Source organism: Podarcis gaigeae, assembly GCF_964106915.1.
Source record: "Podarcis gaigeae genome assembly, chromosome: 10".
Lineage (NCBI taxonomy): Eukaryota > Metazoa > Chordata > Lepidosauria > Squamata > Lacertidae > Podarcis > Podarcis gaigeae.
In genome coordinates, this window is record NC_139686.1 from 35178089 (window position 1) to 35203814 (window position 25726).

The 25726-nt window shown below is 40.5% G+C and overlaps 2 long non-coding RNA genes across 5 annotated transcripts in view; one reads left to right on the top strand and one right to left on the bottom strand.

Moving 5' to 3' along the window:
- The window catches only part of LOC310825398, a 69009-nt gene extending 46845 nt beyond the window's left edge, over positions 1 to 22164 (bottom strand). For 2 of the 3 annotated variants that reach the window (XR_014555271.1, XR_014555272.1), the window contains exons 1-4: positions 22039 to 22164; positions 20882 to 20971; positions 18665 to 18730; positions 13587 to 13767 (exon numbers count right to left, since the gene is read on the bottom strand). This is a non-coding gene — a long non-coding RNA (uncharacterized lncRNA). The remainder of the gene's footprint in view (positions 1 to 13586; positions 13768 to 18664; positions 18731 to 20881; positions 20972 to 22038) is intronic. The other variant, XR_014555270.1, reaches the window with a different exon arrangement.
- Positions 12407 to 24012, top strand: LOC310825415. 2 transcript variants are annotated; one of them, XR_014555294.1, is made up of 4 exons: positions 12407 to 12591; positions 17955 to 18020; positions 20674 to 20797; positions 23807 to 24012. It is a non-coding gene; the product is annotated as an uncharacterized lncRNA (long non-coding RNA). The 2 variants fall into 2 exon arrangements; XR_014555295.1 differs by lacking the exon at positions 23807 to 24012 and adding an exon at positions 23243 to 23353.
- Positions 24013 to 25726: the final 1714 nt, after the last annotated feature.

Genomic DNA, 25726 nt, shown 5'->3' on the forward strand with positions numbered 1-25726 from the left:
GCATCACATGATATTCTAGGAAGCTGGAAATCAACTTTTTTGCCCCTGCTTTTTTTCTCATGGTCTTTCTTGTGGGATGTAATCCATTGGAGCAGTCAAATACAACATTCTTGTTTCCCTAGAGTGGACACAGGCAGGGGGATGCTACTCCAGTCAGTATAACTTCCTGTTTCACAGGTCTGGAGTGTCCTTCCCTTGCATGTGACCAGGGAGATGGGCGTGACCCTGGCTGACTCCATAAAAGAGCCGAGTCACACTGTCATCTGTCTCTCTTGATGCCATGCTGCTCTTCTGAAGCCATTTTCTTCTCTTGATGCTGTTCTCTTAATGTATTTGCTCATGGGCTCAGTCCCTATATGGGATGAACCCACAATTTGTTCTGTAACTACTAGCTAAATCCTGCCCTCAGGGATCATATTCTGAACCGAATGTTAGTAAACTTTTTGTTACTTTTAAGGAAAGACTCTTGTGTATTATGTTAAGAGGGATAAAAGGGGACACCAGGAATAATCTTCACTAAAGAGATTCAAACGAAGCTGCAAACTAGCTTCCTGCTGTATTGAGGGGAATTTGCTCTGCTACATGACTCACTAGCGTGAGTGAAGGAAGAATAATATTCAATCAATATAGCCTCGCCTAATATCCTTAACATTCCCACATTTCTTCCCTGTACTTTCTATGAGGCTTACTGTGTTTGTGTTGTGTATGCCCGATACTCCTTTCCCAATCCACAATCCTCTAATAATTGTACATTAACTCCTCTCATTTTCTTCCAGCACCTTTCATTCTATTGGGGGAAGGGGAGTTGGAGGGCCACATGGCAGTGGACTGTCCCATGACATCCAATAACAGATTATGGGGACACCCCTTACTTCCCTTTATGTGCCTTTATGTGCTTTTATGTGCTTCCTGGCTGAGTGCTACTTGCTGTAGGCAGCTACAGGGCAAATCTGGACATAATTTAAGCACATTTGTTTTTAAAATGCTTAGACTGGTGGCCATGTCTCTTTAAAGCTTTTCCTGGTGCCATTTTCCTGTCCAATATCCCCTCCCCCTAAAAAAGCTGTTGTTTGTGTTATGTATGTATGTACAGAGCTTTTTTTCTTTAAAAAAATGTTTATGGGTATTCTCTTTTCCTACTCATATTGAAAAACTGCCCCTCAATGAGGCCAAACTAAGATTCACAAAATGTTTAGGGGTATATGTACCCCTGCGTCCCCCCCCCCGAAAAAAGCACTATGTATGTATATACGTATGTACATGTGTGTATGTAAACACATACACAAGTGTTTTTATGCAATGTCGCCAGCAAATAAAGATTTTATGGCCCCATTCTTCACATGAGCTGTACCTGAAGATAATATGCTCATTCTAATGGAATGTGTTACCTTGTACCATCCAGATAAACACTGCAAAGAACTGAACAGTGGAAGATAGTAATTAATTCTCCCAGCACGCCAGGTCTGAAACAACAATGTATATGAAGGACTACATGTGTGTAATGGATTTTATACTTATAAGATGTAACAGAGGTCTGTTTGTAAGGAGGAAGATGGTGTCAGCTGCAAGAATGATGTAACGAAGATTGACGGATGACAACTGAACCCTAAATAAGAAATGATGCTGCTTTGGGAGGAAACGATCAACATATGTTTGCAACAGGGGCAGCAAACCTGATTTTAAGACACTGTATTAAATTAAAGTAATTTGGTTGGATTTGTAATAATTTGGAAAGTTGATTTTAAAAATTGGGGGGGGGGGATAATATGCTCACTCTGAGGCATGTTCCTGGTTTGAATTTTGCTTTCAGTGACCTCCTGTGCAGAATGTGAAGCAGCCAATGCAGTCCTCTCCACACTCCCCTTTCTACAAGTTAAGGCACAAGATTGAGACAACAAAGAAAATCAGACTGCAATCCTGTACACATTTACCTGGTCAGAAGGTCCATCGAACATAATGAGGCTTAATTCTGAGTAAACGTCTGCATTGCCAAAGACTTTTATCCTGTATCTAGCAACCAGTTCCAAATGAAGCAGCCTCTCTTATCAGGAAAGAAAGCAGAATCCACTTGCACTTCTCTTTACACGTAGAGATCTGTCCTCTTCATTAAAATGCATAGGGAGGCCAGGATGCTAAAGTGATCCTCCTGTATAATGGATTGCAAAGTGCTAGTTTGGGACATTTCTTTAAAAAAACACTCATGACCAGTTATCTTAAGAAATATAGAGAATAATTATATCGACCTATTATTTAAATATACCTCTTTTTTTTATAAGTAAGCATTTCAGGCTTCTTACATGACACATGGAAATGATGCAAAGTTCATAAAAAGAGGGATTTGTGTGTTTATTTTTTAATTTCTGTCTTGCATAGGCCACAGTGGTTGAAAAACGTAAACACTGGATGTCGTACTTTTATCCTACTTATTAACCAACCAAACAAAAATGGCACCAAAATTCATAATTGCCTGGGCATCCACAATACACATCATAGCTTGTCCAGCTTGTAACATTGGCTGTGCTATGAATCATATATCATTTCCACCCATAAAATCTTATTGAGCTATGAATATAAATTGAGCCTATGTGCACAGGTGGCAAGCAAGCAGCTGATCGGGCTGTTCCTAGGCATATGCACAAAACTTCTGTAATGCTAGCCTTCCTGCCCGTGAAACCCTTGCTGAAATTCATATTGATCCTTGTGAAGGTTGATCCCTATGAACTACAAAAATAATTACTTGTAAGTAAGTGTGTGTGCAGAAAACCTTTAAGGTTAATCTTTACTCTTATGTATTTATTTAAGTAAATGTATAACCAGCCTGGACCATAGAGAGCTGGACCATAAAGAAGGCTGATCGCCGAAGAATTGATGCTTTTGAATTATGGTGCTGAAGGAGACTCTTGAGAGTCTCGTGGACTGCAAGAAGATCAAACCTATCCATTCTTAAGGAAATGAGCCCTGAGTGCTCACTGGAAGGACAGATCCTGAAGCTGAGGCTCCAATACTTTGACCACCTCATGAGAAGAAAAGACTCCCTGGAAAAGACCCTGATGTTGGGAAAGATTGAGGGCACAAGGAGAAGGGGACGACAAAGGACAAGATGGTTGGACAGTGTTCTCAAAGCTACAAACATGAGTCTGACCAAACTGCGGGAGGCAGTGGAAGACAGGAGTACCTGGCGTGCTCTGGTCCATGGGGTCACGAAGAGTCGGACACGACTAAACGACTAAACAACTAAACAACAACAACAACATAACCAGCCTTTCCATTGGGACCACAATGTTCATGGCAGCTTCCGACAAATCAAAAAAGAATTACAAAATAAATAAGAAAAACAGCTTGAGAACAGGTCAAATGGCTTGTTCCCTACCACCACCTTGGAATCAGTGAAGGGGAATTTCTTACAACAGCTCTGGTCCTGGCATGTTTGTTGCCAACTCTATGGAATTGAGGTGCTACAATTCAGGGTGCTACAATCCAACAATATTATACCAAATAACCTATATACCAAATGTTGCTCTGCTCTAAATTTAGAGAACCCTTTTCCTGGGCCAGGAGCAAATGCCACACCAGGTCAATAGCTTACTACAAGGAATGAAGCAGGATGAGATGTGTGGATCCGATACTTAATGTGCTGCTTGTTGATGCTGGGGAGTTATTTTGTGTTTCTGGGAGGTGGAGAGAAAGCCATCTAACAAGAAGCAGGCAGACAGCGAAATAAAGATGAAGCAATTAAATTCCACGAGCAACAAATGTTTCCATGGCATGAATGAAAGATGTACTGAAATGTATGACATTAATTCTCTTGCATGAGTACTCGGCGTTTCCCAAAAAATCATTTTTCTTGAAAGAGCAAGACAATCATGACACTCGACAAAAAAAAAGTGCAACAGCTGAACACGAGGTGCTTATAAATGACAGCAAAACGTGTTCAAACTATTAATCATGTCTGTGGCATGTTCCCCCCCCCGGCCCCCGCTCCTCTAATGTTCCCTTTATTTTGCTTTTAAAATGAGTTTGCTTGTTCTTTTTTCAAAACCTTTGATGTGCAGTTCTAGACTCAGTCCTGGTCCTTCGTGGATGTTTTGCAAATTTTTGTCACTGTTGTTTCTAGGGACAGATGTTTGTCCATCACACTGTCATTTTTGTACCCCTTTCTAAAGTTACTCTACCTTCTAGACCCCCGCAGTTCAGCACCAGCTATAGGTGGGTTGTTCGTGCAAATCTCCTTGAGAGTTTGCATAGAAGTGGTCGTGGGAACTTGCATACTGCCTTTGAGTGGGCTAGCCACTGCTAGTGCACCCCACTTTCATGCTTCCTTGTCTGGCAGTTCAGTGGACATCAGAAGGAGCTTCACAGAGAGAGAGATGCTTGAGTAAAACCACCACACACAAGGAGGGACCCGAACTAGGCAGCAGGACATCAGGGATGTGTGGAAATGAGTGCGAGTCCTCAAAGTGCTCTATGAACATGCTTTCAACACATGGAGGGATTTGCATAGGTGCTGAATTTTAGGGGCCCAGAAAGTTGAGTAACTCTAGAAAGGGGTTCAAAAGGTTTGGGAAATATTATTACTGCTATTACTATTAAACTTATTAGTCACTTTTCTCACAAAAGTGACTCAAACTAACTTACAAAAGCAATATAAATACTAAAACCAGTTATAACAAACAGAACCAATGAAAGTCTAAAAACACATCTATACAGACAAGACAGGACTTACAGATCCTGCCTTGCAAAAAGAGGCCACAAATACCTCAAACCCTTCAAATTAAGGGCCAAAAGTCTGGGTAAAAAGAAATGTTTTTGCCTACAAATAGATAAAAAAGAAATAAGGATTGTGACAAATATACTGTACCTCCCTAGAAAGAGCAATCCACAAGCAGCAAGCGACCATTGAAAAGGAGCATTTTCATGTTGACACTGTTTGGATCTCCCATAGAAGGGACACGCAGAGAAGGTCCTCAGTTGATGATCACAGTCCTTAGCTGCATATGGGGGCGGGGGGAGAATGGGGATCCTAAGACACATAAGGTTTTACAGCCTGGAAACAAATTGATAACCAGTGCAATAGGTGCTATATGTCGGGACCATTCTTCCCCTGTCAACAATTTGGCCACCCAATTCTTTACCAGCTATAGATCCTGAATAATCTTCAAAGGGAGCCCCACAAAGAACACATTGCAGTAATCCAGAGTGTAGTTAGGATGTCTCTGTCCAGATAGTGGAACAGCTGGGCCACCAGTCGAAGCTGATGGAAGGCACTCTGCACCACCGAGGCTACTTGAGTCCCAGTAATGGATTCAGAAGTACCCCAGGCTACATACCTGCTCCTTCAGAGGGAATGTAACCCCACCCAGAGCAGGCTATCCAATCCCATCTATCCAATGGGATGACTTTCACAGATGGTGTGTATCTGTCTCTTGAAACAATAATAAAAAGGATTTGCAAATCTACAACTGGGGGCAGAACTACAGAAAAAACATGAAAGAAAGAAAGAAAATCAATCCGTCATGAGATGTATGATAAGTGAACCCATAGTAACAATTTTGTGTTGTCAAGGTGCCATAAATAAACATGCATGTGAAGAAAGGGTAAATCTGGATAAAAACAGCCCCCAAACAGGGAGTTAATACTGTTCTCACTGGCAGGGCAGAGATCCACCAAATACAGTGGTACCTCGGGTTAAGTACTTAATTCGTTCCGGAGGTCTGTTCTTAACCTGAAACTGTTCTTAACCTGAAGCACCACTTTAGCTAATGGGGCCTCCTGCTGCCGCCGCGCCACCGGAGCACGATTTCTGTTCTCATTCTGAAGCAAAGTTCTTAACCTGAAGCACTATTTCTGGGTAAGCGGAATCTGTAACCTGAAGCATATGTAACCTGAGGTACCACTGTACTGGAAAACTTCTATGGTTACATGGCTTGCTACTGTTTGGCAAATAACTCTTACAGAAAACTTTTAATGCATCAAAGCAGAGTTGCAAAAGGCATTATTAAAGAGGATCACTTCTTGAAACATGGCTTCTGTCTTGCACCCTGAGGAGAAAGCAGCACAGTGCCTTTGTCCAAAAAACCATTTTTCTACCTGGATAACTTTCTCTTTCCAAATTCCCAAGTATGTAGCTGATGAAATTACACTTTAATAGTTTGGTCATTGGTGCTATAGCAAATCATTTCTAATAAACTCCTTTTCCCCCACTGTGTTTTGAGCTGTTAGTAAAGAATTATCACCTTCCTTCTTCCCACACCATGCATAGGTCTCTTGGTGACCTCCAGACTATCGATAGTGATGACCTCTTTTGAACCCAGTTTGTTGCTAAGACTCTAGTCTTCTTTTTATTTAGTTGTCGATTCCTTCCGTTCTTTATCCTCCTCTTCTTTTCATTCTTCACTCCCATGGTCATTTCTCTTTGTGAAAAATATCATGCCAAACAATAGCACTACCTGTTCTCTGTTGCCTCTGCCTGACTGGAAAGCTTTTTTCAAGACAAATGATTAGAGGCAAACGTTGTCTGGCAAGCAGAGCAGGGGAGCGAGAATGCAAAGTTCTACCATGAAGGAATTCAAATGCTATATGGTTACTAGCAAATAAATCAGTTATATTATTTTACTGGTTGCTAGTGCCTTTTGATGCCCAAATTAAAATGCTACTATGGCTATTTTTGAAGCCCTAAGCTGTTTGGGAACCAGTCCACTTAAAGGAGTACGTGAATGTATAAAAAGAAGAGAATAAAGTTAAAACAGAGACTTTTCTTTTCATTTGTTGAGGGGACCAAAAAGTATGTGTTTTGTGATTGATATAACACACTAAACCAACATAAGTTTTATTGTCCTAAACTTATGGGATTTTGTTCCTAACATAAAGTTTTTTTGTCAATTCACTAAATGAGAAAGAAAAACTATCAATATAATAAACATTTATTAACCCACTGTCTACTTTCTTGGAGAGGTATTTAAATGAACTTGGATAAATTCTGATACATCTTGTATGTCATGCTTCTGGTTGTTTTCCTCACATGTAAAATGCCATTGTGAAAAACTCTTGCCAGATACCGTATTTTTCCTTCTATAACATGCAGATTTTTTCTTCTAAAAAGGAAGGGGAAATGTCTGTGCGTGTTATAGAGCGAATGTGTGGTCCCTGGAGCCGAAAAATCATGCAAAAATCAAATCGCGGCGCTGCACGCTGCACTGAGAAGCGAAACCTGAAAAGAGGAAGCGGCTGCTTTCCTGCATTCTGCCTCAGGGTCTTACTGCCCACCCTCCTTTGTTTCGTTGCTGTGTTTGCTGAAATGGAACAAAGAGCAGGGAAAGCCCCTCCCCTCCAGGCAAGCTCGGGTGCTGCTGGGGGAGAGGGAGAGAGAGGGGGGAAGGGAGAGAGAGAGGGGGAGGGGGAGGGAGAGAGAGGGGGGGAGGGAGAGAGAGAGGGGGAGAGAGGGAGGGAGGGAGGGAGGGAGGGAGAGAGAGAGAGAGAGAGAGAGAGAGAGAGATATATGGCTGGCTTGGGTGGGGGGAAACTTTTGCCTTTCTTTCCTCCCTCCCGTTAAATCCCTCTCCTGCATTCTTAGCCAGCTGCTTCTCTGCACACCCCTTAATGTCCCTTCTTTGTTTTTCCTTCACTCCCCACTTAAAATGTGGTTACAAAGCATGGATCCTCAGGATCTTTGCATTGGGTCACCCCAAATTCACCATCAGATCACATAGCATGTCCATGGCTACAGCCTGCCCCCCCAAAAAAATCACGCACCCACTGTTGCCTGGGGTTGCAATGGTGCAAAAATGTGGTTAAAAAGCATGGATCCACAGGAATTCTCAGGATTTTGGCATTGGGTCACCCCAAATTCACCATCAGATCACATAGCATGTCCATGGCTACAGCCTGCCCCCCCCCAAATCACATACCCACTGTTGCCTGGGGCTGCAATGGTGCAAAAACGTGGTTACAAACCATGGATCCACATGGATCCTCAGGGTCTTTGCATTGGGTCAGCCCAAATTCACCATCAGAGCACATAGCATGTCCATGGCTACAGCCTGCCCCCCAAAAATCACGCACCCACTGTTGCCTGGGGCTGCAATGGTGCAAAAACGTGGTTACAAACCATGGATGCACAGGGATTCTCAGGAGTTTTGCATTGGGTCAGCCCAAATTCACCATCAGATCACATGTCTGTGGCCACAGCATGAAGCACAAAAATGATACATCCACTGTTTCATTCAGAATGTTTTTTCCCTTGTTTTCCTCCTCTAAAAACGATGTGCGTGTTATGGTCAGGTGCGTGTTATAGAGCGAAAAATACGGTAATTAAACTTTAGGAAATTATCTTCTAAATAATATAGAACCTGTATATGAACATGACAAATAAGTCTGGTAGTTGACTTTTTCATTGAATTAGCCTAGTATATATTTTGGAAAGTTTTTTGTCTCTTTGTTCACCATGCATTTAGAGCCCTCTTAAAATATTATAGGGGACGAGGGTGGCGCTGTGGGTTAAACCACAGAGCCTAGGACTTGCCGATCAGAAGGTTGGCAGTTTGAATCCCCACGACGGGGTGAGCTCCCGTTGCTCGGTCCCTGCTCCTGCCAACCTAGCAGTTTGAAAGCAGGTCAATGTGCAAGTAGATAAATAGGTACCGCTCCAGCGGGAAGGTAAACGGCATTTCCGTGAGCTGCTCTGGTTTGCCAGAAGCGGCTTAGTCATGCTGGCCACATGACCTGGGAGCTGTACGCCGGCTCCCTCAGCCAATAAAGGGAGATGAGCACCGCAACCCCAGAGTCGGCCACAACTGGACCTAATGGTCAGGGGTCCCTTTACCTAAAATATTATAGCCAAATCCTGCATGTTGGTCCTTGAGATAATAGAGCAGGTCTTTGTCTATATTTGGATACAATTGGATGCTATTTTGAATCAAGACAGTGGACTGAACCTTTCAAAACTGCAATGATTTTAACCTCTGATTCCAAAACTGCACTATTCCCCCCCTCCCCTGTTTTCCAAACAATGCCAGGAATTTTCCTTTAGCACAGTTAAACATTAACAAATCATTCTACACATATTATTGGTTGATTTTGAAACTGTCTCAAAGAAGCATATCTGGCTTAAACCACACTGGGACTGATTCATGTTAAATAAACCTATGTGCATCAAATTGAATTTGATGTTCTCTGATATGCCTGTAACTGTTATGTATTCAGTGGTCTGTGTCTGCCTGAGCTTGAGTCTGGACTAAGGAATCTGAGCTCCTGAGTTCTTATTTGATACATGATATCCAATCACAAAACATTTCAGGATTTGGGCCTCTGCCATTGGCCCTTAAACTCATGATTCACAGCTTGGAAGTTTAGACAGCCAATCACGTTGGGAGTGGGAGTGGCCCAGTCCTTCAGAAATGTATATAAGCAGTTTCTTTGTCCCTGTTGTTCAGTTCCGTAATTCAGTAAAGGTTCTTGCTGTTATCACTGTGTCTTGCCTTGTGGGAACCCACCTACACCTTAGTAACACTGTTCACTCTACCAGTGTGGTGTGCTTGCTTCAGTTTTGCATCCACAGCCAAGCAGGGTGGCAGAGTTGTGAGAATACTGCACTTAAAAGCAGGGAGACCCAGGTTCACATCTTCACTCAGCAATGAAGTTCATGAGGTGATTGTGGACCAAGTATTCTCTGCCTCAGCCTGGCCAACCTCAGTCACAGGACAGTTGTGAAGATAAAAGAGAGAAAGAAAAGCCCTCGTATGTCATCCTGAGCAACTTGGAAGAAAGAGTGGGATAAAAATGGAATATTTTTTAAAGAAATAATATTATGCATCAGCTTCCTTGAATTTCACATGACATTGTTTCAGCAGTTTTTAATGCAGTCATTATATCCTGGAAATAGATATATGTGTCAGGAATTATATATCATCATGAAAAATACTGCAACAAAACCATATCTGCAATTATAACAATATTTCATAATCCTGCAGCAAGGAAAAACAAAGGTTCATAATTCAAAGTATGGTTTCATTTAAAATATTTACCACCACTCCCTATTAAATATGGATTAGCTAACATCCTTCTTCCCACCCTTTTACCACTTGTTAATTGTTTCAACATAATTGCATATATGTTTCTGCAGTAAAAGTTGTTATGCATAATTTGCTATGCATTAAAAAGTACCCCCAAAAAAATTAAGCGTACAAAAAAGTTAACAATCAAATTACATGGCCTATTGCACACTTCTAGCAAACATCTCTCTTCCTTCTTTTATTAAAGTTTACTATTAATACTAGGTGATTGTGACAGCTGTGCTTTCATAAACCAGGTTAAGAAGGAAATAGGGTTTTATTACTTTTCCAAAGACAAATAGATAAGTTTAAAGTAAGGGAAGTCTTATCTAATTTCTACCAGTTGTAGGAAAAGTACCTGAAGTACAAAAAGAAAAGTTATTTGGACAGAAGTAGCAAAAACAGTCTTCCCCAGCACCCTCTCATTCTCTCTCTCTTCCTCTGTGTGTCTGAGTCTGATGTGCCACTATCTTGTGACATTTTGCTCAATCCCAACAAAGATTTTCCCAAACTGTGGGTTTTTTATCTTTTTCTATAGAACAACATGACTCTTTTTGCTTTTTAATGCTATTTCTGGTAAGGGAGCAATTCAAACCCACCATTACTCAATTTGTACAAATTGTTTTATATGTCTATCAGAGCTAAGCATAGTTTTGGATAATGGCTGTATTTCAACAACAGTCAAACCTATACATGTCATTTTTATTTCATTACTCATTTGCTCCATGTTTTCCTATGGAAATCAATGGACTTCAACCATTCTGCATTTAGAGAAGGTATACAATTCTGATTTCCACAAAGCTACACTGCACCTACTACTAGGGAATACATTTTTATTTCCTACAAGCAGCTCAAGTTACATATAGTGTATTCAAAATAATTATCATGTTGGCTGTTGTGGACAGTATTTTCTCTTATCTTACAAAGATCTACTGACAGGAACTTTTATGCATTTCAGGAAGATGCTACTCTGGTGAGTAAGTGGAAATGTGTTGTACGTATTACCAAAAGGCATGCATTTAGGTTTACTCTCAGAGGAAAAGTACCTTGGAACTCGCTTATGTTTTCAGCCTGCGGCTCAAAATGTCTTAGCTAGCAAATGAGGTTTGCCTGACTGTTTAGCTCTAAACAAGTTCATTTGTTAAAACGGAATAACCTTGTTTGTCCTTCTCTATATGGAACAACTTCCAGCAACACAGTGCAGTTTTTCAAATCACTGAAGACATTATCTGTCCTCCTGTAGGGATTACCAATGATCCATCTTTCCTCCTTCCAGACTATACACAGACTGCATCATGCCAGTTTTTACAGAATCTTACAAAGGTTGGGTGCTACTCCCACTCTCTTCTGAGCTGTGGCAATATATGGGGAGGGGGGCGACTTCCAGGCACTCACCCAGGCTTTGTGGTCTTTCGAGAATCAAGACTTGGTGGAGGCTGTTGTAGCTTTAAGTAATATGATTTATTCATATATTTACACCTGAAATTAGATGGAGGGGGTACAGATCTCACAGCATGGTCTTCTCAAGAAGGGCTTGTTCCACAGAGCAATGCTGCACTGGAGTCCAAGGCATCTCTCCCAGCCTGCCAAAAATGGTTCTCCTCTCTTGTTCCTGGCACAACTTGCTAGAGACCCAAGGCTCCTGCCAAACAGTGGTGTAGGAAGGGTGGGTATGGTGGGTATCAACCGCCCCAGGTGTCATCAATGAGGGAATGTCAAAATGGCAAAAATATGAAATTGGTTTTTTTAAAAAAAAATGGGCTCATAAAACTTTTTAGTTCAGTCAACAAGTGCAACAAAACCTGGCTGGCACTGGGTGCCACACCGCAGGGCCTGCAGCGTGCCCAAGCCACACATCTCTCCTGGGAGTGACATGGTGGCTTGGTCGCCTACAGGCTCTGCACTGCCTGAAACGGCAGCGGGGGGCTTGTGTCTGCTCACCGCCTCTCCCTCAGCTGCCCTACAGCTGAGGGGGAGGCAGTGGAGAGGCTTTGCACGGTGCGCCCTGCCCTAACTCTCTGTGCCCCCCATGTGCCACGTGCGTGCGCCGCCCCTGGCACCCAAGCGGCTAGCTACGCCACTGCTGCCAAATACATTTTCCTGTCACACACACACACACACACCATCACCTTGGCAACCTCTGTCACTGGTGAGCTGCTTCTTGGATTGGAACCACTATTACCACAGTATTGTAATCAAGGGTGCAGGGAAGGAACATGCCCATATCAGAACTGTTGGGAGGTAGAGGGGAAGATGACTGATGAGGGCGGACTTATGACTGGTGGCTGGTTACTGGCTAGCTGATTAGCTAACAGCCCATGCTCATGCTAGGAACTTGCATCCAGTCAGCAACCACATGTTGCAATGTGATGACTGAGTCAATCCCTGCTTACTCTGTTGCCATTGGTTGCTAGAAAGTGTGGGCTTGCCCTTCTCCTCTTGATGGTCTTGGAATAGGCACTGGTGGCAAATGGTGGCCACCAGAGAACCACCTCAATGGACACTGCTGCCCAGAGCCTCACTGTTTCTGGTAGTTTATACCCAGGTAAATGTACATAGTGTTGCAGACTTAGAACATCTGTCTTCATCCCAAATTCAGGTTCAAGCCACACTGTTAAAAATATATAACTTGGCTTGGCCTGACTCCAAGTTTATCCATAAACAGGAGCAAGGGGTGAATGCGAGATTGGGTATGGTTATTTATATACTTTATAGAACTTGAAAGGTGTAGTCAAATAACGATCAAAAAAATCAATAAAGAAGGATCTACATTTTAATTTTCATAGAATCTCAGGCTTCCTTTTGTAATGTTCCATTTGAGAAGCAGCTATCAGTAGTAAGATATTTCCAGGTAGCAAACCTTTATCCACTAACCTAGAAGTAAGTCCCTTTGAATTCTCTACGACTTACTTAAATTGACATATATCGGATTATTGCCTAGCTTCTGGCACTGTTACAGGCATGGCTGTATCACCTTCTAAATTATTTCCATTCCCCACACATGAGAGAAAACATAAAACATTGCCAATTGGAATGAATAACAGGATTATTTTGGGTTTCTATATAAGTTTCATAATTCTTACATTTTTTATTTTATATGTAACAGCAGAAGCAGTTAAGAATTTAGCAGGAAGAAAAAATGAGTAAAAAGAGTAGCTTCAATTTGTAATGCTGCTTCCTTCTTATCTTAGGCGGCTGCTCATTATATAAATTAAACAACTGGGGAAATTATTCTTTAAAGCAATTGGTTTATAAATCAACTAAGTATATATCACTTTAAGACAAGCACGCACCATAGCAATTTCTGACCTTTTGATGTCAGAAGGTGTAATCAATCCACGTTGATTATTTGCTTTAATGTGTGCTGGCAACTAAAGTTTAAATGCCAAATAGTGTTTCTTACTTCACATGTGAGAGTCTGAGGGGCATTTATTGTAAAAGTTAAACAGAGTGACAGCTTGCCTTGGTTGATGTGCAAAGTTCTTGATGGTGCTAGTTTACTTTCTCCCATGAATAAGCAGTTAATAGAAATTCACTGACCTGCAGTGCAGGCTTAATTTATCACGAACAGCAAGTTGATTTAACAGGATTGGAACACAGTAGAACAATAGATTTTTTGTTGTTGTTGCACCTCCTGGTGATCTTTAGACATTTTGTCAGTAAAGAAAATCAGTCTTAACATCCGGGAAGGCCTGTGTGACTTTGAATAATTAGGCTACATCTGCAAAGGTAATTGATCGATATACACCAAATCAGAGCCAACGAGAAATTAGAAGATATCTGTTGATTATTTCCTTTCAGCTGAAACCTTTTCAGTGCATAATGGTGCCACTTCTTGACTATGTTTGACAAATGAGTTCGGTATGTTTAATATCTCAGGAAAAAGACATTGACCTGTTTTGCACATTATACTTAAGCCAAACCATGGCATAGTGCAGACACACGGCCGTACACATTCTAGGAGAGGAAACTATGACCACTTTGTTCCTCTCCAGTCTTTCTGCTGCACTAAGTCATGGTTTGGCTTAACATGTCATCCAAATTCCAGCTCATGATTTAGCCCTCTGTGACAAACCACAAGCTGTAAGCCATAGAACAAGCTTTAGTTTTAGATCATGGTTAATGTGGGGAGCGCTAAACCATGAGCCCATGTCTGAATGGCATGCCTATACCCTCCAACATTTCTCTGATGAAAATAGGGACGTCCCATTCCATAATGATAATTTAACTATTTATACCCCACAATCTTACTGGGTTGCCCCAGCCTATCTGGGCAGCTGCCAACATATGTAAAAACATAAAACATTAAACATTTTTTAAAAAAACTTCCGTATACAGGATTGCTGTCAAACGGCTTCGAGGTCGGATAACTCCATACCCTCCAGTGAAAATAGGGACATCCTACCATACCCTCCAATGTTTCTCTGATGAAAATAGGGATGTCCTAAGGAAAAGCCTGACATTCCGGGATCAATTCAGAAACCGGGATGACTTCTCTAAATCCAGAACATTCCGGGTAAATTGGAACACTACGCCACAGTCGTTCTGTTCCACTATTAACTGAGATATTAAAACAAGCGCAATTAAAATACGCTAGAGATTCTCCATGGAGCTTTCCACTTCAAGTATCACTGCTTCTATATCCATTGTTATTTAAGAAATAAAAGCTGAAGAAACCTTGCACAGTCAAGATGAGAAATGTCAAAGCAGACAGAAGCAAGTCAGCCTGTCTTGAATACCTCACTTTATGTTCAAAGGCTGACACATGCTTTGCCATTTGAACTAAATTACTTTCCTCCCTATTCATCAGTTGTTTAAAATCATTATTTCGCATTCTGGATCATTCTTAATTAGCCAAGTAAGAGAACATACCTAATTATATTTTCTCTTTGCTGTTTAATTAACAAAGTGTGACATTGTATTGAAACTTCTTGCCTCAGCATTGCAGTTGGTACTCATTATGTAATACATTAGAAGGCAGAAAAATCACAAATAAAGTGGCAAGAGGGGTGGGGTGGTTAAAGAGGATGTGCAGGGCAGAATAATATTTTTGTATAGGGCTTTTCTTTAGGGGGTACAAGTTTCTGTGTTATAATTAATTATGGCACTTTAATCTTAGTCTTCTGCCTTGTGTTGAATTTTAGATTGTAAGATGCGTAGCACAAGGACCTGTCATCCTATGTATAACCCAGAGGGGGAGGAGAAAATACTTCCAAAATTCATATGTGTGCATGTGAATGTGTGCTACCAGGGCATTTTTCTAAGAAAGCCTTTTTAGAAAGGTGCAGAATTTCTACTCCAGTGGATAAGGCTGCTTTTGCCCACTACCACCTTGGGTGGATGTACTGCTGAAGAACAGCAAGGGAAGAGTGAAGCTGGTGATGATCCCTAGAAGTGTCACAGAATGGGAATGGTATGAGAGGACGGCTGATGCCCAGTTGGGCCGAGCAGTGGCAAGCCTACATTTTTGGGGCCCTGAATCTTGAACTCTTATGAAGGCCCCTTCGCAACCAGCAATGAGATCTGGGTAACCACTGTTATCTTCTTCAATGGGGTTGTTCCATGACAGATCACCACACCTTTACAGCATCTGTACTACTAACTGTCAAACTTGGGGGTTGTTGAAATATATACCAAAAAAAATAATTAATCAATTTGAGTCATACCACTCAAATTGGGTCTATTAGACCCCAAAATTTTAAGCAATGTGGACTAGAGTTGCTTCTGTGGCTCCTCTGGGATTGCCGGCCCTGAAGCTGAAGTTTCAATATTGGATGGTGCCTTCAGAGCACATCTGTGGACATTTTGTCGAAAGCAGTATATCTTTTATCTAAGAGACGAGATGCTGTACCTGTAAAACTACTGGATTGAGCAGGGCATTGGAGTGGCGTTGGACCACCAGAGCCCCTTCCAACTTTAATCCAATGATTCTATGTTGTAAGACCTGCAGGGTAAACAGTATCAAAACCAAGCCAGACAAACCTTAGGACATGATGAGCAAATTGTCTTAGGCAAAGTGAACAAAAACTACAGCCTCATTTGTATATTGTCCAGTGTGTCTATAAAATCTATGATTCTGATAGCTCACAAGCATATAGCAGTGGTCACTATCACCGGTGAATTGCTGATTTAGATGTCTTGTGACAGCATGCCCATTTCAAATTTCTTATGAAACAAGATTAGCTGGTTTCCTAAATCTGACCAGCAAATCAATATAAGCAACTTGGTAATGTGCATCTTAAAACAGAAAAAATAGAAAACAGATATTTTTGAGAAATACAGCACTGTCTTCCAGATGTAGCCACTGTTGAAACTGCCCAGCAACCCAGTAAAAAACGAAGACATTTCAACATTTTCAAATGTTATTCATTTATTTCTGGATGCTAAAAGGTGTAAGAATCAATAGGTCAGGTTTTTTCAGTTTACCTATAATAATTGCTACAGTAAATTAGACAGGTGTAGGATGATGTTAATGGACACTAAATATCATGCATATTTATACTTTTCTTTTGAATCCTCCCCCACAGCCAAGTAAAAAGGTTTCCAAATTTCATAATTAGAATTTTATCCAGCTTCTTTCTAAGTTGCATAAGTGGTTGAGGGAAAATAATTACTAGGATTCCCTCCACAAAATGTATATTCTGCCCTTCATATAATCTCCCTGTAATGTTAAATTCAAGATAGCGTGTGATAAACTCCAACTAGACTAAACGTGAAGTACTATACACATTTTCTTTAGGAGTAAGTCTAACTGAATACTTACTTCTGAATTACAGTCTCCATAAGAGTACTGTAATTGTGTTAGTCTACTGCAGAAAAAAAATGGTATTGTAGCATCTTGAAGACTAAACAATTTATTGTGAAATAAGGTTTTGAGGACTTCAGTATACTTCACCAGATGTATGAGCCATTATCCAAAGTTGCAGTTGTATGTGGTGGGGGATTGTAAACAGTGAAGTCAGAAGGAAAGTTTTTGGGTTTTTTGTTTTGTGTTTTTTAGTTTTTTTAAAAAGGTTAAGGACCCCTCACAGTTACGTCCAGTCACAGACAACTCTGGGGTTGTGGTGCTCATCTCACGTTACAGGCCGAGGGAGCCGGCTTTTGTCCACAGTTTTTCCGGGTCATGTGGCCAACATGACTAAGCCGCTTCTGGCGAAACCAGAGCAGCGCACAGAAATGCCATTTACCTTCCCACTGGAGCGGTACCTATTTATCTACTTGCACTCTGACATGCTTTTGAACTGCTAGGTTGGCAGGAGCAGGGACCAAGCAATGGGAGCTCATCCCGTCGCAGGGATTTGAACCGCCGACCTTCTGATCGGCAAACCCAAGAGGCTCAGTGGTTTAGACCAAAGTGCCACCTGCGTCCCTGTGGAAAAGTATAGACAGTGATATTACATTATTAGCAGTGACTAGTTAACACACACACACACAAGCCAGTTGTTGCTAATAAAACAGACCATATTGGCTGTAGAGACCAATATGGGAGAGACATGTTTTGTTGCAGTTGGGGCAGATGAAGGTGCCCAGTAGTTGTGGTACTACAAAGATGCGCCATAGCGTTTCTTCTCTCTGTGCTCCTCCCAGTGGTCATTCCTCCTCTGGTCACATTGCCAGCCTTTATGTCACATTTGCAGACATCTTTGTAATGCAGAATTAGCACAGACATTCTGTCATTGGTAAGCCAATTAACATATGTCAATCCACAAGAGATAACACTGAATCTCTTGATGCATTTTAATTCAGCAGTTTCACATGGTAATCTCCTTTGAAAGTTCCTCTGTTCCAGTATGGCCAACTTAAGGTCAGTTGCAGAGCATCCCAAGAGGCTGAAATATTCACCCACCAGTTTGGGGGTATTGCCATTTTTGATACTAGACTTGTTTCTGTTTACTCTTTTGCATACAGACTGGCTAGTTTGTGCTATGTAGAATGACAAAGGACATCGCTGGCAGAGGAAGGAATGGAATACAAGTGAGTGGTCAATGTTATGGATAACATTATTAGGTTCTGCAATCGTGTTACTAGAGTAGACATAGAGACAGAGTCACATCTGGGTCTATGCACAGTATGTGAAAGGGAAATTGTCCCGGATGAACTGTAGGTCATTAATTATAGTTTTGAGTGTTTTTAATTGGAAGCGGTAAGTGAAAAGTGGTGGTATGCCATTTTCTTTTCTAAGTCTATAGTATATTATTCCTGGAAACCTATGTGGCTTTGCTGGTCTATTTATTTACTTTGTTGAGTAGATATTGTAGTCTGAAGAACACCTGAAGTAATTTTTAAGTACTCCGATCGAACTCAGTAGGGCTTCGTTTTGAGAGACATGTATAGGATTGCAGTGTTAAACATCATTCTTTATTCACATCTATAACTGGTAAATAAGGAGTCCATATGGGAATCTTGAAAGTTTTGAGCTTAAATGAGGCTTTGGGGAGGTACAAACCTATGTGCATTAGGATGAAAGATAGGCTACAAATGTAATGAATACATATAAAATATAGTCTGGATCATAAACACATATTTGAAAAAAATGCTTAGCTGATAAGCCGCCCAATATAGAAAAGAAATATTGAACACTAACTATTACTGATGTATAAAAAAGTATAAAGATGTACTTCCATCATGATAATTAAACCTAAAGGCATTTTTCTATAAGCGGTGAAGAAGTTTCATGATCCAAACTATTTAAAGAAAAAAGAAAAGAAAGTTATAATGAAATAATCTGGAGAGATTGATTTTTCTCTGAAAACTAAAGTAATAGGTCTAGGAGACACCATAGCATTAGAATGACCATTACAAGGAATTGATAGAACATGACTTATTCCTCTAACTACCTTTTATTTGTTGCTGTAATGGTCTAGATTCTTGATGCTAATTCTGCCAGACGGCAGTGGGATATGACCTGCCTTCCCACTGCTTGATATAAATCTCCACTGATACAAATTGAGTTCAGCCGCAGTGAACTCAAATGCTAATGCTGGTAACATAAGGCAACCTGCTGTTTGTTACCAGAAAGTTTTTAACACTGCCATACTCCCACACACTCCCTTTCACAGTGTAAATCAAAGCGGCACCACACCATTAAGGGCTGTAGCTAGATTTACATAAGACAACAGTGCACATAAATAAGGCATCCATCAGCATCAACATTTTGTGATGATGCTGCCCCCCCCCAGCCGCCTCAAGGTTAGTGCTTATTTCCCCAAAACAAGAGGTGCCAAAGGCTCAGGCCCATGAGGAGGAATCGCACCCTGTGATCTGAATACTTATCCTATGAGCTGAGACAACATTACTCAGAGGTCCTTTTTCTGATAATTTCTTTGAGATTCGTTTCCCCTCAACTCCCTGCCCCCCATAAAAATAATTTCCCCTGCTTTTTCTTTTTGGGGGTCGCCATTTTCCCACTCATTCGTTCATTTATCTGGAAGTCTGTTTTCCACACACACAAAATCATGTTCCCAGTGGTTTGCAACAAAGGAACAGGGATGCATTTCAAACACTGTAAAAAACAATTTCCTAACACTATAACAAAACAATAGCAAATATGATAACATACTTAAAAAACACACACCACAATCCAATACAATAAATATAACCAGATTACTGAAACAACATGCAGCAACCAGCAGCAGAAACAACAAGGGAGCATCACATTTTCATCTTAAGAAACACTGCTTCCATGACATTGCTCCTTGCAATGTCCCTGAACAATGCTAAGTTCAGGGCAATGTGGGGGTGCTAAATCATGACCAGGAGGCTAATACAGTTGTTTTCACTGTTGCTTGAAGTGATGGTCCAACCCCCCCCCCCCACAGAAAATACCCTTTGTTGGGGGGCGGGGAGAAAGAAGTTTAGCAATGGTAAATTGGGAGCACCACTCCAGTAAGTTGTTGAAACATTTCATCTTTCAGCTACCCACTTCAGCCCAAACATAAGTATGCGCTATAATGGCTGTATGGTTGGCCATGACAGGGATCTGCATAACCTGCAGGATTAATTTCACTAAGAAATCTGTTTCCTAGCCAGGAAGACAGATTTCCATAGAAAATTAATTTCTCCTTGTTTCAGTTTCAGACTCCAAAATGTCAATTAAAAACCCCAGAGGTCTTTGTGCATATGTATTTAGCACATCCAAGCACTCACAAGGCTCTGGATCCAGAATGAAAATACAGGGAAGGATGGAATCTCACATAACCTCATTAGCTAGGGGAAATTAGGCAAAATACATGAGGCAAAAAAATACAAGGGAAATTGCTCTAGCAGTTGACCTGGAGCATGTTTCAGCTTTTTAAGCAAGCAATTTGCAAACATTGTTTGAAGTATTCTCTTTTTTAAAAAAAGAAAATCACATACAGAAATCTGAAACCTCATTTCAGGCTGTATTGCTATAACTTTAAGCACAGCATCTGAGGAACAGAAACAAGCCTACATCCAATTAGAGGCAGAGGTTGTTTATAACCAGCCTAGAGTCCATAAAATCCTGAACATTTTGGAACTTCTAAAGAGAAAGAAAAAATATTTTATTATTTCAACTTAATTCTTATCTATACCAAATTTATAGCTAATAAAGAATGGGTCAACCAGCCACCTAAACACCTTTTTAAATTATGGTTTCTTTTTCTAGATTTTTAACTATTTCTATTTTATCTGTAAGCCACCCTGAGTCCCTGTCAGGAGAAAAGGCAAGGAACAACAACAACAAATGTCCTAAAGTCCTTTTGACTAAAAGCCTCACTACCCAACACTTGGTAAGCTTCCTGGCAGTGTGGGGAGTGACTGTGGTGGCAGGGAAGGCAGTAGAGCTTGGTGGTGACTATAAGCTACTCACTCACTTGCAGTCTAACCTACTTCCTAAGACTGGTTTGAGGAAGTTGAAGCAGTCATAGGGAAAACCTTGAACACTGCCCTGAGTTCCTTGAAGACTGAGCAAGATAGAAACATAGATCAATTAAAATACATCTGTGAAGTTTACAAGTGGGACATAAAGTTAATCGCATCTCACTGTTGCTTGTAACTCACACCTGGAATTCAGTAAGGGAGTCTTTCAGGCTTTTTAATATGTAGGTGATATATATAATTACATCTCTGAAGTTTAAGTGTTATGTTCCCATCTCTAAAATAGGCAGATGTTTTCTGGAAAGTTTTCTACATGCAGTTCTCTACTTCTTGGCAATATAATGCACATCGTGTGTGACTTGACTTTGCTTACAGGGTGGCTGAGTGCATTGCAAAGGATGCTGCAGGTGAGACCCCAGAGGCATTTTGCCCCGTCCCACAATGGGAAGGAGGGTGTCTGAGCATGATTGAAAGCAGAGGGCAAGAAGCCACCATTCCTTTTCTATTTTAGCATCGCTTCCTCTTCATCTGTCTGAATTGCATCATGGTCCTGCACAGTCCCATTATTTCTCTCTCTCTCTCTGCGTTTCCCATTCTGCATTCACCCTGGTGGTGCTCATATGTGCTCCTCTCTTCACACTGTCACCTTTATGTTAATAACTTCTCTTGCTCTTTCACCTTCATCGCCCTCTTTCTTTTGCATTCCCATTAGGATGTTCTGTCTCAGCCTGAGAATGGCAAAGGCACAGGTCTCATCTTTCCTTTCAATACGCCCACAAGCTGCAGCCACACACACACACCATTTCTTGTGGTCAATGCCTCTCCAGTATGTCATCCTGACTCTTTTCTTCCCCCAACAAACTGGGGCATCTCCCCCTTTTCCCACCTTTATTCGCTGCTAAAACCTTCTTTGATTGCTTAATCGCTCACCAGCCTTCATTTTCTGTTGTCAGCCTTCCTTTTCTGTTGTTGCTTCTCTGAAGTCATCTGCAGTGGTCTCGCTTTCTCTGAACTACTGTATTTCTTCTCTTTCCTCCCTTTCAAATTTTTCACAAACCTATTGCGTATTTGGATCCCAGTATTCCCTTTTGCCACTATCCTGTGTTTTCCATTTACCTTGAGCACCCTTCAATACTCTTTCTAGCAAACTCACCTCCTTTTAAAACCTCTCTCTCTGCAGTGGAAAATTCCACAAATGGCTCCCCTCTGTGCTGTTTACTGACAATGTCCTCTCTCAAACCCCCATCCTTAACTTTTGCTCACCCCCATCCTTCCCTCTTCACTTGCCTTCTGTATTACATAGGGGAGCCTTCACACATGTTGCACTCATTGTGACACAGGGAGAGGCTGTATCCTGATGATGACAACAGCAGCAGCTTCTTCTGCAATGTTAGTGGGGCAGATCCAGTGCTTTTTTCTGGGGGGACACAGGGGTACTCATATCCCTTAAAAAATTGTGAATCTAAGTTTGGCCTCATTGAGGGGTAGTATTTCAATATGAGTAGGAAAATGAGAGTAGCCCTAAACATTTTTTTAGAAAAGAAAAAAAAAGCACTGGGCAGACCTATTGGGAATGACATAACCAGCTTCTCAAAACTCATCTGCCTCCCCCCCCCCCATCCTCTCTAGATCATTTTGTAGGCATTAGGGTGCCTGGGACTAATCCCAATAACACTGCACAGTATGTGTGTATACTATGCCACCACCTTGCTGCCTTGCAATGGCTTTCAACGCTGTATATAGAGCCTTTCTCCAGTCCTGATGGAAATACAGTATTGCCAATCACTGGTTTCTCTCTACTAACGCTAAAGGGTCAATACTCAGTCCTGTGTTATGTTTACAACCAATGAGGGAGGTCATGTTTGTTCTTCCTTAGGGTAGCTTGCATACCAAATTGTCATGTAGGATGCCATCACGTAACTTGCTACGAATTGAAGCTTGCATCCCATTGTGACTAGCAAGTGTAAGGATTGCAGTGGGGGCAAAGTGTTAATGCCCCCCCTTCCCCTGCACCATGGTTCTGGCCCAGTTTGCCCCCTGCAGGCTATTTGCTTAGCAACAATCAGCACGAAACTACATGTCAAAAGGTCTTGGCCTCAAGATGTGCACGTGCTGTGTCCGAAATAGTGTTTTTAGTTGGTGTGTTTTCACTTCTCCTTCAGTGACACATTAATCTTTAGCACCTTACTCAGAACCACAGGAAATACTCTCCTTGACCATGTTTGCAAGGTCTGGCACTGGGTCCCATGCACACACAATCCAAGGTCACATATCCTGAGCAAACTGTTAAGCTTCTCTCCTCAGTCTTTCCCAAAGTTTGCTTTTAAATGCACTAATGAAATATTTCTTTTCCTCAGCAGTCAGTTCTGAAATCTCCTTGAAGAAGATTTCAAATAATGTCAGCTTTATTAATGTGGGAAAGTTTTGCCTTGGCTAATAGTGACTTGCGGCCATTTGTCTGCCATGAGGTAAATATTTAGCAGCAAGTTAAGTCAATTCAAAACCAGTAGAGAAGCTTTTTAGTCTCTAGCAAGTTCTCTTCCTTTACCCAGTCTAGTTGCTGGCTCAGAATTCAGTTACTAATTAAGGACAGAAATTAATGCAACTGCTGCACAATTCTTACTAAGGACTGGGGGGAAATCTGCTTTCTTGCTAATTTACCATAAGGTGGTTTTAAAATGCACATTACCAGAAAATTTTCATCATACATTTAAGGAACTCTTGGCTACAGATCAGACTATGTTTTTATAGAAAGGAAGTATTGCATATTGCAGAGTCTGCTCTACTTTATACAACCAAAACTTGCACACCAAAGTTAGTGAATATGCAAGTGTATTAAATATTAATCTTTTGTTAGATTGCTTGTTTTCCATTTCTGTACTAAATGTGACCAATAACTATCCACACTTGTTTCCTTGTAGCTGCTGAGCTGGTGTTCAGGTAACCGGTTACCAAGACAACATATTGGCAAGGGATTATAGCAGACACTTGTATGTGTATAACTCTGAATAATGCAAACAATGTTAAGTGATACATTTTTCATTATGCTAACATAATGCACCATGTGATGCCATCTACTCCTTGCCTGTTGAACATGCCCTTATTAAGAATCCAGTTTCAAACCTTACCGGTGGGTATAATGATTGCTTTATTAAAACAATAAAAATACTGGTTCATACACTTTTTCAGATGAGTTCCATACACAGTTAGTGAAACATCTGTTCAACTTACTGTAATTCACTTTTAGAAGAAAATAATCATTGCCAAAAAAAAACACATTTTCTTATACTAAGGGGGTGGGGGACAGTGATCACTCAATCGTCTGTGTGGGCTTATGAAAGGATACACCCACAGTGACGTTTACAAATGGTTAGTGACATATTTAAGCGGCCTTCTGCAGCCTGGGAAGTGTTGGTTTACCAATTTCCTTTAAAAAAATATATATATTTATAAAATTTCCAAATTTAACAATAAAAGAAAAACATTCCATTTGAATTATACATCCAATTCTAATCTATCCACTTTCAGACTGCCTTCAGTCTATCTGGAAATTTTCATGTTTTCACAGTTTTCTTGCATCTATATTGTTTTTTGGTTTTTTTAACCAAATTAATCTTAACAATTATTATAAAACATTATTTCTTTCTTTTATTATCACAGAGCTTCTTGAAAACCTACAAACGTTAATTGAACTTCACATATATTCTTAATATACTCTGTAAATTTATTCCAGTCCTCGGTAAATCTCTGGTCTCACCGATTCCGAATTCTCCCCGTTAGCTTGTCTAATTCTGCGTATTCCATCAACTTCATTCTCCATTCTTCTTTCGTCGGGATTTCTTCCTGTTTCCATTTTTGTGCCACCAAAATTCTTGCCACTGTTACTGCATATAAAAACAACTTCTCATCCTTCTTTTTTATGTCAGTTCTTAGTATTCCTAACAGAAAAGTTTCTGGTTTTTTAACAAAGGTATATTTTTCAACTCATTATAAATCATTTCCCAGAAACCTTTCATTTTTTTACATTCCCACCACATGTGATAGAATGTTCCTTCTTTCTCCTGACATTTCCAACATTTATTACTCACTTTGTACATCTTTCCAAATTTTACTGGTGTAACATACCATCTATATAACATTTTCATAACATTTTCTTTTATTGTAGTACATGCAGTAAATTTCATTCCTTCTTTCCACAATCTTATCCAATCATCAAATTGAATATTATAACCAAAGTCTTTGGCCCACTGAATCATTACAACTTTAACCTCTTCATCCTTAGTATGCCACTCCAGAAATAATTTATACATTTTTGATAAAATTTTAACATCATTATTCACAATTTCTTTTTGAAATCTAGATTTTTCATCTTGAAAACCTCTTTCCAGCATCTCTTTTTTAAACATAGCATTCAGTTGGAAGTAGTGTAACCAATCAAACACATATTCTTTAACTTCATCGTATGGCTTCAATTTCCATTTATTTCCTTCTTTTATAATTAAATTCTCATATGTAATCCAACTTCCCGTCATATTGATCTTCTTAACACTCATTACCTCCAATGGCGACAGCCAGAATGGAGATTTAAACTCTAATAATTTTTTGTACCTATTCCATACTTCAATCAGCGGACCTCGGAAAATGTGATTTTCAAAACCTTTATGCACTCTTTTTTTCTCATACCATAAATATGCGTGCCAACCAAATCTATTATCATATCCTTCTAAATCCAAAAGTTCTGCATTTTCCAACTTTATCCATTCTTTCACCCAGCAAAGACATGCAGCCTCAAAATATAGCTTTAGGTCTGGCAGGGCAAAGCCTCCTCTATCTTTGGCATC